Genomic DNA, 9583 nt, shown 5'->3' with positions numbered 1-9583 from the left:
TTGAGGGTTAAATCAGCTTTGGTAGAGTGTCTACTGTGTATTAGGCACTGGGAAACCCTGCTAGCCTCTGATGTATAAATGTTGGTTCCTTCCCTAACTTTCTGATGTGACATAAGTTAGTCATACCTGCCTGTGGGTATTTGGGAATGTGTTTGGAACTCAGAGTGACCGTGTTGAGAAATTGCTATGCATGTTCATGACAGTATTTTAATTTGCATTTTTGTCTTACTCTTTTCACGTGAGGTTTCTGAGGTCTTTATCATATGATGAAAATAATTATTCCCATTTTACAAGTAAAGAGATTACATTATATCCAGAGTGGCCCTCTGGAGTTCCTTAGGCACATAGAGGCTGGCCTCATGTTTCCTGCACCCAGGCCAACTTCCCTTCCCTTCCCTTCCCTTAAATGCTCTTGTCTTTCTCCACAAGGTAGGTGAGTTCTTCCACTGGAAACCCTGAATAGGAATTCCATGCCAAAGCGATGCCTTATCTTCTGAATGTTTTTGATACTCCTGTTCTACAAAAGTGACAATATCAGAATCCTGAAGACCTTGTTTATGCTTCAAGAGGGTAGGTAACCAGAGGCCCTTCTGGCCTAACGCCATTTTATTTTTTTTATTTTTATTTTTTTTTTTTAAATTCACGTTCTTTTTTTTTTATTTATTTATTTATGTATTTTATTTATGACTGTGTTGAGTCTTCGTTTCTGTGCGAGGGCTTTCTCTAGTTGTGGCAAGTGGGGACCACTCTTCATCGCGGTGCGCGGGCCTCTCACCGTTGCGGCCTCTCTTGGTGCGGAGCACAGGCTCCAGACGCGCAGGCTCAGTAATTGTGGCTCACGGGCCCAGTTGCTCCGTGGCATGTGGGATCTTCCCAGACCAGGGCTCGAACCCGTGTCCCCTGCATTGGCAGGCAGATTCTCAACCACTGCGCCACCAGGGAAGCCCCTAACGCCATTTTAGATAGTGATTTGTTAGAAGAAAATGCTGGTGCCTTTTTTTCTTTTTTTGGCAGAAACACAAAGGTCTTTCCTTCCCTGTAAGTAATGTATGCACCATGGCTGGCAGTTTCTAGGCTTCAGATTGGGACACCCAGTCTTGATAATTTGGTTTGAATTAAGGACACCTTGAAATGATATCATTTGGAGGACTGAATTTGGCTCTTTGTTAAGATGGTCACCAGGAGTTGATTGCGTAGCATGGAAAGGTTTGCTTAAATTTTAGCTCAATTCAAGTAACAGTTATTGAGTTCAATGTTGGAAAAATAGTTTGCTGTTTTATTAAATGTCTGAGAGATTTTAAAATTGTATTTGAAGGAAACTGTTTGAAATGCAATAAAAGCTGGGTTGGTTTACATATACCTTTTCTTCCAATAATTGCTTGTTTCTTTTGAATCCTTGTGTCACAAAGAGCTTTCTCCTTCTTCCCTAATGAGTCATAATAATGTTTGCGACTCGATTCTATTGGCTACTGCAGTGTTTTAGTTGGAAATGTAGGCATAGGAAAATATGGAAGGAATTTATATAGTGACTTTATGTATATTCGTTTATGTGTATTCCATAACTCCATGTACATTTATCTATATACATTTAACAGAATTATCTACTAGAAATCTTAAAACTTAAATTTCCTGGAATAAAAGAAATATAATCTATTTTGTATACCCACTTATACATCCACCAGAAAAGTGTGAAAGTTACAATTTGTTTGCATCCTTACCACCACTTACTATTAGCAGATAGCTTGATTGTTTTCCTCATTTCATGAATACAAAATGGTATTTCACAGTTGTTTCAATCTGCATTTTCTGATCAGCAGTATGGCTGAGCATTTTTTCTTAGAATTATTGACCTGTTGAACCTTCTCTCTGTGAATTGCCTCATCGTCAGTGTTGTCCATTTTTCAATTCTTACGGTCTTTTTCTTTCTAGTTTCAAGGAAGTATTTATATATTTTGGATCTTACCTCCATCTGTTTGTTGTCTTTTAGCTTTATTTATGTTGTCTTAGGAAGAAGTAAAGCAACTTACCAATTCCCTCCTTTATAATTTGTACTGTTTGTTTCATTTTATTTTATGTTATGTTATGTTTTGTTTTGTTTTTTAATTTTCTTGGCCACACCACGCAGCATGTGGGATCTTAGTTCCCCGACCAGGGATTGAACCTGCACCGCTTGCATTGGAAGTGCGGAGTCTTAGCCACTGGACCGCCAGGGAAGTCCCTGTTTGTTTCTTTTTAAAGAAATGACATAAAGTTATATCTGAGTCAAGTAGGATTTCTTAAATAAGACATTAAAATGCGTAGGTAATAAAGAAAAAGATTGATAAATTAGACTACATCAAAATTAAAAACATATTATAGTATATAGTTTAAATCATATAATATGTTCATTCATTCTTTCATTCATTCTAAATACTTATTGCCTATAATATGCCAGGAACTCTCCTGGGCTCTGAGGGTATAACTGTGTACAAGAATCCCAGCTCTCCTGCACTTACATTTTAGTGGAAGAAACAGATAATAAACTAAAATCAAGAACACGTAATTTATCAGTGCTATCAGTACTGCAGTGGAGAAATATCAGTGACTTCCATGGAGAAAAATCAGGGAAAAGGAATAGGGAGTGTTACAATTATAAGTAGAATTATTAGGGAGGCCTCAGTCAGGAGGTGGCATTTGAGCAAAGACCTGAAGAAATTGAGATGGTAGCGTGTGGTTATAATGGAAAAGAATGAACCAAGCCGAGGACAGAGCGTGTGGAAAGGCTCTGAGGTGGGAGTGCGCCTGCCTTGTTCAGGGAACAAGATCATGTGGGTGGAATGGAGTAAGTTGGGGGAAGAGTAGCGGGAGATGAAGTAGCCTGATACCCTCATGCCTGATACCTTGTAGGTCATTGCAGAAGCTTTGGCTTTTACCTCAGAGGGGTGGAAAGTCATTGGAGGGTTCTGACAGAGGGGGATAGAACCTGACTTATCAGGGTCACTCTGACATCTGTGTGGAGAGTAACGGTGAGGGGTCAGGGAGACCAGGTGAGAGGCTCTTGTTCATCCCTTGGAGGAGGTGTGATGGTGTTAGCTATGGAGTAGTGAGAAATGGTCGGATTTGAAATATGTCTTTGAATCTTTCATATTTTTCAGAGGTAGAACCAACAGGATTTGATGATGCATTGGATGTGGGAGGTGAGAGAGAGGAGTCAGGGGTGACACCAGAGTTTTTTTGTCTGAGCCATTGGAAGGGTGGAGTTGCTATTTATTGAGATGAGGAAGGTTGTAGAAGGAGCACGTTTGGAGGGGAAGACCAGAGGCTCAGTTTTGGACAAAGAAAGTTGAGATGTGTATTAGACGTTCAAGTAGAGATGTAGAAGAGGCAGAGGGCTACCTGAGGCTTGCGTTCAGGGGAGAGATCTGGGTGGAAATACACATTTGGGAAGCATCAGTACCTAATTGGTATTTAAAGCTATGAGGCTGGATGAAGTAACCCAAAGAGTGAGTATAAATTACAAAAGCAAGAGGTTCAAGGACTGAGCCCTCGAGCACTTTAATGTTTAAAGGCTTGGAATATGAGGGGGACTCAACTGAGAAAGCCTCTGGTGAGCCAGTGAGGATGAAGTTCTGAAGAAGACAGTGTTTCAGGAAAGGAGGAAACGACCCGCGTCTCCAATGCTGCTGAGAGGTCAAGGATGATGAGGACTGTGAACTGACCATCAGATTTAGTGGTATGAAGATCATCGGTGACACGGACAGGAGCAACTCAGTGGAATGTTGGTGGCGACAAATTGATTAGAATAGGTTTAAGGGATAAAAGGAGTTGAATTGAAGACAGCAAACAGAGACAACTTTTTGAGGTTACTGTCATGTGGAACAGAGAAATGGAACCAAAGCTATAAAGGAAAACCAGAGTCAAGAAAGTTATTTTTTTTAAGATGGGAAATATAGTATGTTTCTGTGCTCCCATATGTGCCAGTGGATGTCCAAGTAGAGTGGGAAAATTAATGATGTAGGAGAAGGGGAAGAATTGCTGGATGTTTCCCCTTGAGTGGATGAGAGTGAATGGGGTCTAGTGCACAAAGTGGAGGGGTTGGTCTTAGGGAAATGGACATGTCATCCATAGTAATAGGAGGGAAGAGAGAATACCATAAATGGGCCCAGCTACAGGCAGGTAAGTAGATGCAGTGCTGAGAGCTTGTGGAAGTTCTCTTCTGATTGCCTCTATTCCACCAGATGAGAGTGAGGGTGCGGGGAGGCCCTGTTGGATGTTGAAGGGGAAAGGTATGGAATGGTTGTCCATGACAGTGGAAGAATGGATGGTATGGTACTATATTAGGATTGTCTGACCGCACTAAGGGCTCTGCTGCCTTGAGGTTCATGACCATGAATTGAAAATTTGACCCGTCATTCTAGTTGACTGTATTTTTCTAGCCATGTTCAAAAACACTGGCACAGTTGTGGAAGAGGTAAGGATTGGGTTTTGCTGGGTTTGGTGTTTTGACGTGTGAATAGGATGAAATGAGAAGAAGAGCTAGCGAGGTAAAGGTGTGTGCAGGGAGGTGATGGTTATGATAGACCACGAATTGAAACTGGCTTAGATGAAATCTGAGGACAAGAAAACAGTGAATGATGGTGAAAAAGGTATGGGATCAACGACTTGCGAGTACAGAGGGGTCAAGCAATCTTTAGAGATGTTTGGAGTGAAAAAAGGAAGTGATAGAGAATTGGATGGAGGGGTTGCTGTTACTGATCATTTTAGAGAAGTAGCATTTTCATTTTTGATCTGATTTTTAGTTGGCAATTATTTAAAACAATTATCTCGTTGACCTACTCTCCCCTCAGTAGTTAACATTCTATAAACCAAAGCTTAAATTTCTCCAAAAGAACCCTAAAATGAAAAAAAATTCAAAAAAAAGAACTAAAATGAAAACATTTATGGGTATGTTTAGTTTTCAAAAAAAAAGTTTTTAAAGCCCTAAGTGCTTTGCTGGTTTTTACTGCTTCTTTAAAATACTTTCAAAACGCCCTTTGGCAAATCCAATGAATTTAGACTTTCTGGTTTGAAGTTCTGGTGCTTTAAGCTAGCTTTGCACATTTACTTGACAAATGTTTTACTGCAGCATACGTAGAGTAAAGTTTCTTTGAAATGGTAGTAAAATTTTCTGGCATTTAAAGCATAATGTGAAAAACAGTAAGGACTTAAGGTTTTCTGGTAGAGCAGTGTGATAGATTTCGCTATGGACAGGTTGCAAAATCTCCTTGATTTTTCATATATGAAACTTTGAAAAACTTTTGAAGTTTTTCATTTTCACATATGATGACATAAGTTCAATGTTAACTCTTTATGTATGCATATACTTATACTGCTTTGGTAACAATGTAAGTAAATATTATGGTTTTGGGAAATTCTACAAAGTGTGATCAACTTTAAAAAGAACATTAATTACTGAGGCTTATTCTGACCCACCCTTTAAGAATAATTTTAGTTGTCACAGATTTAGAGCACTGTTGCTTCATTTTTAATAAAACTGATATAGTTAACACTTCTTCCACTTAATAATAATGAGAACTTAAGGTGTCAGCAGGGTAATTCCCAGGGGTCAACAGCTTGTTTCCCAAGAGACCTCCACATTTAAACTTGATGCTGCCACCATTAGCTATTCTTTATCAAGGTAAACAGCATGAACTCTCTGCTGAATTTCTGCCCTGTTAATTACATGAGAAACAGTGATCCTATAGATTTGGTGACCATTCATTGAGGAACAGGTAGCTGTTTAGTTTCACTTGAAGGTTTAGGTAACCGTGGGCCTCTATCTGAATCATCAAAGTCTCTTTTGAGAATCTGGACCTTCATCTTTCATGAGAAGACTTTGGGTCTGCTGGATTTGTCTGCTAGTGACTACCTTATTCAAGTACCATTTCTAGGACCAGGATCTGACATTAGTATTTGACGTTCTCTGTTTCCTCTGGCTCCTTTTTTTGTTCCAAATGAAGTTGGATCTTCTAAGTATCTGCTCTTTGGGGACATGCTTTGATGATGTACTCACCTGTCTTTGGTGTAAGGTATGTCTTGGCTAAAACCACAGTTTCCCCAAGTGAAAAATAGACATGCCTGTGGCTTAAGGAACAGTGTCCTTCAGCTGCCCACACTGGCCATTTAAGGTTTTGGCATATTGACTGTTCCAAAATGGCCAGTTTCCACGACTCCCAGTGTCCTTTGATGGTTTTGCCCTAATGAGAGCTGGCTCTCTTTCCTATGATTACAGGCTCAAGAAAGGAGGCTCTGTGTGGGTTAGCAGACATTGAGACTTCTGCATGCCAAGCCAACAGAGTTCAGTTTGTCACTCACTGGGCTAAATTAAGTGAGCAGCACGCTGGAAGTGGGACAAACTGGCCAACTACACATCATATAATGCCGTATGTGTTGCTGTGGACTAACTCCGAAATGGCCATGTCTCTCCATTAGCAGAGTCTAGTGAAATGATATGCTGGAGAAATGACATATATATATATACACACACATATATATGTATAATGACATATATGACACATATATATGTGTGTGTATATATATATGTCATTTTTGGCACCAGACGTTAGTTCTTGGAAACCAGTTGTGTGGTGTTTTTCCAACCAAATTATTTCTAGAAAATGAATGAGTTTTTCTTAAAAGACAGAGTAGGACTTCCCTGGTGGTCCAGCGGGCAAGACTCCATGCTCTCAATGCAGGGGGCCCAGGTTCAATCCCTGGTTGGGGAACTACCACATGCATGCCGCAACTAAGATAAATGTGTGACATTTTAGTGACAAGAAGTAAACAGTTATAGAATTAGAGTAGCTAACAAATTTAAATTAGTGGTAAGTTAGTAAGTTTTTGCTACTTCTTCCCACAAACCTATCAGTAGGAAGATTTAGGGCTTTCCTATTGTTATGGGTTGAATTATGTCCCCCACCAAAATTCATATGGTGAAGTCCTAACCCCTAGTATCTCAGAATGTGACTATTTGGAGATAAAGTCTTTACCGAGGTAATTAAGTTAAAATGAGGGTGGGCCCTAATCCAGTATGATTGGTTTCCTTAGAAGAAGAGCAAAGTTGGACACAGATACACACAGAGGGAAGACCATGTGAAGACATGGGGAAAAGGCAGCCATCTATAAGCCAAGGGGAGAGGGCTTCAGAAGCAACCAACCCTGCCTTGATCATGGACTTCCAGCCTCCAAAACTGTGAGAAAATAAATTTCCTTTATTTAAGCCACCCAGTCTGTGGTACTCTGTTATAGCAGCCTTAGCACACTAATACACATATCAGGTGTGAGCAAGAGAATAAAAACATATGCTTTTATAGATAAAAAGGTAAATGCAAGTTTTAAAACCTTAATTTAGATTACAAATTATCTGAGTGGGGAAAATCAGGGCTTAGCCTCTCTGTTGCCAGTGCCAGAGCCCCAGCTAAGATGGGGATTGTGGAGGTGGAGTATAGTAGAAAACCATGAGATTTTAGGTCTGGAAAGGAAGGACCTTAGGCATCCTCTGTTGCAACCTTCTGATTTACAGACAAGGGAACTACCGCCTGGAGTGCTTAGAGGATTGATTCAGGGGAGCACTGTTACATATGGGCACCTCCATGCCCAGGTCTCTCACTTTCTGGCTCAAAGCCAAGCCCAACTCCTTTTCTTCTCAAGGCTGTATCTGTATATATGTAATCAAGTTCTACTGTTTTGACACATTTGATTTAGAAAAGCAACCTGTTTTTCTTCCTCCCTTCCTCCCATCCTTTCTGTTGTTGTTGTTAAGAATACTTTCTATATACAAAAAGGCATAAAGGTAACATAATAATTACCTTGTGTATCCACCACCCCCTTGAAGCAGTTAAAATATTACAAACTGAGTAAGAGCCCTCCCCTGGTCATATTTCCCTCCCTTCCCCTAGAGGTGACTAGTTTTACCATGTATCTTTTACCAAAAATGACTATATTACTAAACAATATATAGCATCATTGTGTATGTCTTAAACATTATGTAAAGATATCATGTTAAATGTATACTTCTCGATTTGTTTGTTTTTTAAAAATTTATTTATTATTTATGGCTGTGTTGGGTCTTCGTTTCTGTGCGAGGGCTTTCTCTAGTTGTGGCAAGCGGGGGCTGCTCCTCATCGTGGTGCGCGGGCCTCTCATTATTGCGGCCTCTCTTGTTGCGGAGCACAGGCTCCAGACGTGCAGGCTCAGTAGTTGTGGCTCACGGGCCCAGCCGCTCCACGGCATGTGGGATCCTCCCAGACCAGGGCTCGAACCCCTGTCCCCTGCATTGGCAGGCAGATTCTCAACCACTGCGCCACCAGGGAAGCCCCTCGATTTGTTTTTATTCCACTCAGTTTTGTCTATGAGATTTATCCTTGTTGCTGTATACATTGCTCTATCTCATTCATTTCCACTGCTGTGGAGTTTTCCCTTTTATGAGTATACTACATTTCTCTGTTCTCTTGCTAATATTTAGGCTGTTTCTACTTTGTTCAGGAATGATGCTGCTATAACTATTTTTGTATATATTTCCTTGTGCATAAACTTTCCATGTGTGAAAGTTTATTTAGGAAAGGTATCTGTGGGTGGAACTGCTAAGTCATGGGTTGTGTACATTTTCAGTCTTTTCAAGATACCGCCCAATCGTTCTGCGAAGTGGTTGTACCTATTTATACTCCTGTTTAATAGCGTAGGTTCCTGTTGTTCCACATCCTTGCTGGCAGCGATTTTTGTGCCAATCGAATGCATTTTAATTTCTCTAATTATGTACGAATATTATCATCTCTTCCATGTTTATTGGCCACTTGAGTTTTTAAAAGTATATCTTTTTTTTTTCCTTTTTGCAATCAGAGTCCCAGGGCCAGAATGGACTAAGTGGTCCACTGCCCACCTCCTCATTAAAAAAAGGCAGAAACAAAGGGATACACTAGAGAAAAGTAGTGACTAGTTCTTTGCCCCCAAACAGACAAAAACTCCCAGTCAACTGTTCTTTCTGTTATGCCAAATAGCCACATCATGTGTTTGGATGAATGACCTTTTTGGTGTTGTTGCAAATAGGGTCCAGGGCTAAACTGACCGATCAGGAGAGTTTAATTGGTGACTGTGGGCGGATTACATACGGGATTTTGTTGTATCTGAATTTTCTGCAAACCTGAGTCATCACCTCCTTGTCGAAAACCCTTCTGGTTTCCCACTGCTTGCTGGAAAGTCAGAGCCGCTTACTTAGCTCAGTCTGCTGGATGGGGCCCCTACTGCCTCTTCCAGCTCTCCTGTATCCCTCACTGTCTTTCTTCTGGCCATAAGGCTTGCTTTTGGCTTCACACTTGCCCAGCCAGCCCCCTTCCTCAGCAGGGCCCTTGGTTCTTTCTCTCTGCTTGTAGCTCTCAGCTCCGGCCGTCACTTCCTCAGGGAAGCCTTCCTGAGCTTTCCTACTAGACCACATCCCTCCTTTATGCTCTCAAGGCCTTGTACCTTTCACAGCACTCACCACAGCTGCAGATTTACATTTACATGTATGATTGTTTATGAAGGTCTCTTTCCCCATCTGTCCTTGAGTCTCATGAAGTCAGGGCCTGCA

Source organism: Balaenoptera acutorostrata, chromosome 5 (assembly GCF_949987535.1).
Source record: "Balaenoptera acutorostrata chromosome 5, mBalAcu1.1, whole genome shotgun sequence".
Lineage (NCBI taxonomy): Eukaryota > Metazoa > Chordata > Mammalia > Artiodactyla > Balaenopteridae > Balaenoptera > Balaenoptera acutorostrata.
The sequence above is the reverse complement of the archived record's forward strand: the minus strand, read 5'-3'. Positions refer to the sequence as shown.